Raw genomic sequence first — 6243 nt, 5'->3', positions numbered from 1 at the left:
TGTCTTGGCCAGGTGGTGGTGGCGTACACCTTTAATCCCAGCACTTGGGAGGCAGAGGCAGGCAGATCTCTGTGAGTTCGAAGCCAGCCTGGTCTACAGAATGAGTTCCAAGATTGTCAGGGCTACACAGAGAAACCCTGTTTTGAAAAACCGATAGATAGATAGATAGATAGATAGATAGATAGATAGATAGATAGATAGACAGATAGATAGATAGACAGACCTTTAAAGCCGTATAGATCTGAGCAGGCCTCTTGGTCACTCTCACAACCAGGTCTAATGGCCCCAGATGCATGGCCAGGTGCTGTGCTGGCCAGTGACTTAGGGGACAGCTTCCTCCCACCACTGCCTGCCTTACCTGCCACTTAGAAAGAAATGCTGATAAAGAGGAAATGGGTTCTTTGCACAGGGAGACAGAGGAGAAGAGGAAGAGGAAGAGGAGATGAAAAGGCCGCAGGTGAAAGAGGGGAGTCTGTTACCTGGAGTATGTACCTGGAGCAGCGGTTCTCAGCCTTCCTGATGCTGCGACCCTTGAACACGGTTCCTCATGCTGTGGTGACCCCTAACCATAACATAATGTTGTTTCTACTTCATAACTGTGACTTTGCTACTGTTAGGAATCTTAATGTAAATATCTGATATTCAACCCCAGAGAGGTCATGACCCACAGGTTGAGAACCTCTGCCCTAGAGCATTACTGGAACTTGTTGAGAGTCTTCCAAAGGGAAAAGGGTCTTAAGTTTGAACATGGGACAGAATTTCCTGCCTTTAAGGAAAGTGCTGCTTGAGGCCAGTTTTCTGGGCTAGATGTGATGTGTAGCTTTGCTTGACTTGAGGTCAGAAGCCAGGGTCAAGAAGGAGGTCAACAAGTTAGGGGTATATAGTGAGATCCTGTCTAAAGGAAACACACACACACACACACACACACAAATGTTGTGGAATATTAGTACACTGTGTAAAGAGGTGTTGCTATCATTGGTATAATAAAAAGCTGAACAGCTAATAGCTAGGCAGAAGAGATAGATGGGACTTCCAGGCAGAGGGAGGAAGAGGAGATAATTGAGGCATGTAGGAGACTCCATCAAGATGTGGAGTGAAGCCGGGCGGTGGTGGCGCACGCCTTTAATCCCAGCACTCGGGAGGCAGAAGCAGGCCGATCTCTGTGAGTTCGAGGCCAGCCTGGGCTACACAGTGAGTTCCAAGAAAGGCGCAAAGCTACACAGAGAAACCCTGTCTCGAAAAACCAAAAAAAAAAAAAAAAAAAATGAGGTCCAAAGGATGAAGCTCTGCTCTGATATAATTAGTGTCCTTATGAGAGGAGATACCTTCTGGGCGGCGGCGGCGGCGGTGGCGGCGGGAGCAGCAGCAGCAGCGGCAGCAGCGGCGGCAGCGGCGGCAGCGGCGGCGGCGGCAGCGGCGGCGGCAGCGGCGGCGGCGGCAGCGGCAGCGGCAGCAGCAGCAGCAGCAGCAGCAGCAGCAGCAGCAGCAGCAGCAGCAGCGGCACACGCCTTTAATCCCAGCACTTGGGAGGCAGAGGCTGGCAGATTTCTGTGAGTTTGAGGCCAGCCTGGTCTACAGAGTGAGTTCAAGACAGCCAGAGGTATTGCACAGAGAAACCCTGTCTCAGAGAAAGAAAGAGAGAGAAAGAGAGAGAGAGAGAGAGAGAGAGAGAGAGAGAGAGAGAGAGAGAGAGAAAAGAAAGAAAGAAAAGAAAGAAAAGAAAGAAAGAAAGGAAGGAAGAAAGAAAGAAAGAAAGAAAGAGAAAGAAAAGAGGAGACCCCAGAGAGTTGGCTGTCCCCCTCTATTGTGGGAGGCCAAACACTACCGTGGTGTCTGTCTGGCAATCCTCACCGGGAACCAGACAGGACAGGCTGACACCTACTGTAAGAAGTACACAGGGGTCATTTAAGCCACTCAGTTGGTGGTATTTTGTTATGGCCACTGGGGGAGACTGAGACAAGACCCAGCCCCTTCGTGGTCCGCCAGGGATGCTGAGTAAATGAATGAATCTCTTTCTGTGGGTTGTTCTGATCAAACAATCGGGACGAGGGGCTAGCCAGAACAACCGTCTCCTTGCCATCGTAGTTGTTACTGCTATTCACACCCAAGCCACAGTCCCAGAATGAAAACATAATAAAATAATAGAAGATGCTTGGAACAATGGTGCCGCCCCAGACCTCACCCTCAGTCTAAACATGCCTCATGAGAAGTCAGTGGCGCAACAGGGCACTGTCCTCTAACTTGCACATACTGGAGTGGTGAGTCTGTATCCTTGGGAACATATAATTAGTAAATGAATCCCTGGCCCCTAAAGTTTAGTCAAGCCCCTCAGAGCCGGTGGTCCCTGGAAAACTGGACTAGATCAGAGGCTCTTAATAAGAAAGCTGAATGTTCCTCTGCACCTCAAATCTGGCGGACCTGGGGGTCTCAGGATCTGGGAGCTATGAAAAGTGTCTTCCCAGGTACTTCTGCCACTGATGGTAGAATCAGCACCACTCCTCCGAACTCTGCTAAGAAGAGAATGTTGATAGCGGCAGCAGGAGCAGCAGTAACTAGAGAGAACTCTGATTCCACCCTTTCCTCTTCCACCCTCCACAACCTAGAGAGTCGGTGTCCATTTCAACCTCATCCTCTGCCTCGGGCAGGGTTCCAGTGGCCACTTCCAGATACCTACCCATCTAGAAAAAGTTGTGTTTGAAGACAGCCTGGAGTTGGTAGGGTTTGATAGGGAAATGGCTAAAGAATCTTGCTCCTCATCTTCCTCATCTTCCCCAACTGCTGCAACCTCACAGAAGCAGCAACTTAAAAGTAAGAGTATTATTAATTCTCTGGTGCACCGTGCAAACGGCCTGGCTAAATCTTCTACCACGGTCTCTAGCTTTGCTAGTAGCAAGCCTGGCTCTGCTAACAAGTGATCAGGAATTCTAAAGGTAAGCCTAACACTATAGAGATGACACACAATAAAAGCTAAAAGATATGGCAGGAGCTATTAAGAATAGTACTTCAATTAAGTGCAATTTAGAAGAACACAACCTGACTGTAGAAAATCTTTGCTCTTACAAAATTTCTGTAAACTTGTATGAGCAGCTGAGACAGATCTGTGAAGATCACATCAAAACAGATTCATCAGTTCGTAGAGGATTCATTGGTTTGTGTTCTTTTTCTAACAATGGTTGATGGATGCTGGCAAAAAACATTATAGGAAAATGATAATGATCAGGGGCATTTTGTTTGTTTGTGGATAGAACTTATGTTCTTCAGAAGCCAGTGGTAGAATGGAGGCATTTGGGACATAGGACTGGAGTTATTTAGGGTTCATATTAGAAGTGATCAAAAAAGTCAAGAGGAAAATACTTGATGGCACCCTACTCTTGTTTGAGAGAGAGAGGGATGGCATAACAATTGACAGAGCTTTACTTCGGAAGCCTTTAAGCATGCTGTCTGATTTGCAAATTTACCAAGACTCTTCCGAACAGTCATTTTTGGAAGAAACTAACTGGCTTTATGCAGCTGAAGGTCAGAAGTTAATGTAAGAAAGAGAGGCTCCTGTGTATCTTGGACATGTTAATAAATGCCTAGGAGTGGACAGACAGACTTCTTCCTTACATCAGACCACCCAGGAGTCACTAACTGCTTCTGTCGAGAAGCAACTTCTAGGTGAACACTTAACAACAATTCTTCAGAAAGTGTTAAATAACCTTAAACAGAATTCAAGATTTGTCTTCCCTCTATCAGCTCTTTAGTTGCACGCCTTTAATTCCAGCACTTGGAGGCAGGTGGATCTCTATGAGTTCAAGTCCAGCCTAGTCTACCAAGAGAGTTCCAGGAAAGCCAGGGTTACACAGAGAAACACAGTCTTAAAAAAAAAAAATTGTTGGACTTTAAAAGATGAACTTTACCATATAACTGATACCTGCTTTCTGAAAAACAAAAACTTTACCAAAGCTATGAAAGAATAATTTGAAACATTCATTAATAAAAGAACAAGTAAACCAGCTGCACTGAGAGCGAAGCGTGTGGATTGAAAACTTAGTGCAGACAACAGAGAAGCCACACCTTGGGAAAATGTTGGGTAAAATGATGATCGTTTTTAGATGTATCTATGGAAAAGACGTTTTTGAGGCTTTCTATAAGAAAGATTTAACCAAATGCCTGTTAGTTGCCAAGAGCGCATCTGTAGATGCTGAGAGATGCTGTCCAAACTGAAACATGGGTGCGGAGCTTTCACCAGCCTGCTCAAAGGGATGCTTAAAGACACAGAGCTTTCTAAAGACACCATGATTCAATTCAAGCAGTATGTGCAGAACCAGAATATACCTGGCAATATCAAAACTAACTGTGAATATCTTTACAATGGACTACTTGCTAGTTCTTTAGCGGCGCTCTTACCCTGCGAGGAAATGTCACGAAACACGACAGAATCCACTAACAAGACTTTTATTAAGATGAGAGAAAAGGACAGACAAGTGCTCAGGCCTGTGGAAGAGACACATGTGTGGAGAAGAAGGAGGAGGAAGCCGGGAATATGGCGCCAGCTTATAAAGGCTGGGTGGCGCATGCGTACACAGGGATGTGGCTACTCCACGCATGCGCAGGTCACATGGTTGCGTTTCGCGCTCTTACGCAACCATGCAAAGAGACAGGGTCCTGGTTGTGCGAAACACCTTCGCCCAGAAATGGCTATTTTGACCCGGAACTGGCTAGGCGGAAGTGTCAGGGTCCGCCAGACATGCACAACTGTAGGGGTGTGTTGTGGGTCTATCACTACTGGCCAACATATGTGTCCATATGCACAGTAAACCTTCAGAAAAATTTGAAGACATTTTACTTAGGCAAACACAGTAGCAGTTGACCTTGGGACGTTGTATGCTCCTGAGTTTAAAGAGGTCTCTTTTTTCAAACCCAAGTGCTGCTGATGTTTAATGAAGGGGAGGAGTTAGTTTGGAAGAGACCATGCCCACTACCGGGACAGAAGATGGAGGATTAAGAACACTGCAGTTGCTAGCCCATGGCAAAGATAGAGTTCTGGCTAAAAACCCAAGAGGCAAAGATATCGAGGATGGTGACAAACTCATTTGCAAGGTGACTTCCAACACCGACTATGCAGGACAAAGATCAAATCCAAATGAAAGAGACAGTGAAGAAGAAGCGCTACAGAGCACTTCAAGACAGACAGTACCAAACTGATGACGTGACTGCCTGAATTACAAAGATGAGAAAAACACTTGGTCACAGACTTCTGGGTTCAGAAGTCCACAGTCAGCTGAGGTTTGCAGAAAAACCAGCCGATCTAAAAAAGAGAATCCCTAATTGACTGGGACAAAGGGATAAAGAAAACCCAAGTCAGTACAACTAAATCGCAAAGAACGTTGGCCTTGAAACATTTGTTGTCGTTTGCTGTAGCCAATGGATAAACCTAACTTGTTGAATTTCATATTATTTGACTTTTTTCTTTTTCTTTTTTGGTTTTTCAAGACAGGGTTTCTCTGTGTAGCCTTGGTTGTCCTGGAACTCGATTTTGTAGACCAGGTTGACCGTGAACGCACAGAGATCCGCCTGCCTCTGCCTCCCGAGTGCTGGGATTAAAGGTATGCGCCACCATGCCTGGCTAATATTTGACTTCTTTTCCACTTCTAGTGTCCAAATGAAGCAGTGTAGTGGAAATAGCTGTGTGGACTTCCGGTATTTTTTTCCCCCAGCTCCCCCTGGTTTCCTTATAGGAGCTCTTCTGAGAAGAAAATGTGGCTGTTTTGTTTACTGCATCATTGGCATCTGTTCTAAACCATCCCTGCTGGTCTCTGGGATATAGAGACTATTACACTCACGAGTTACTCTAAGGAATATTTAGTAGAGCTATTCCTGCTAAGAGGCACCTTCATTATCTTGAGAGTGGGTCCTTCCCTGAAGTTCTTAATTCTTTGAAAACTTGGTGCTGTTTCAGCTGAAAAACTAGCCACACTATTAAGGAAAGCTGGTTAAGAAACTGAAAAGTAATGGCAAGCTACACTGGATAATTGTGGATTTCAGTTGGTCTGTAGCAGTTGAATTTTGTGCTTTTTCCCCATATATGTGCTGGTTCTATTCTCTCCAATAAAACTTCTATTTTTTTTTAAAAAAGCTAAATGTTGAATTGCTGAATGAAACATTAAGCAAAATGTGTGTATGCATATATGATTTATTATAAATTTTTATGTGTGTTTACATGAACGTATGTCATATGTGTTCAAGTGCCCTTGGAGGCCA

The 6243-nt window shown here is 45.2% G+C and overlaps 1 pseudogene; it reads left to right on the top strand.

Moving 5' to 3' along the window:
- Positions 1–2976: 2976 nt before the first annotated feature.
- Positions 2977–5648, top strand: LOC131916462 (cullin-4B-like; annotated as a pseudogene).
- The last annotated feature ends 595 nt before the right edge of the window (positions 5649–6243 follow it).

This window comes from Peromyscus eremicus, chromosome 1, assembly GCF_949786415.1.
Source record: "Peromyscus eremicus chromosome 1, PerEre_H2_v1, whole genome shotgun sequence".
NCBI classification, from domain to species: domain Eukaryota; kingdom Metazoa; phylum Chordata; class Mammalia; order Rodentia; family Cricetidae; genus Peromyscus; species Peromyscus eremicus.
The sequence above is the reverse complement of the archived record's forward strand: the minus strand, read 5'-3'. Positions and strand labels throughout refer to the sequence as shown.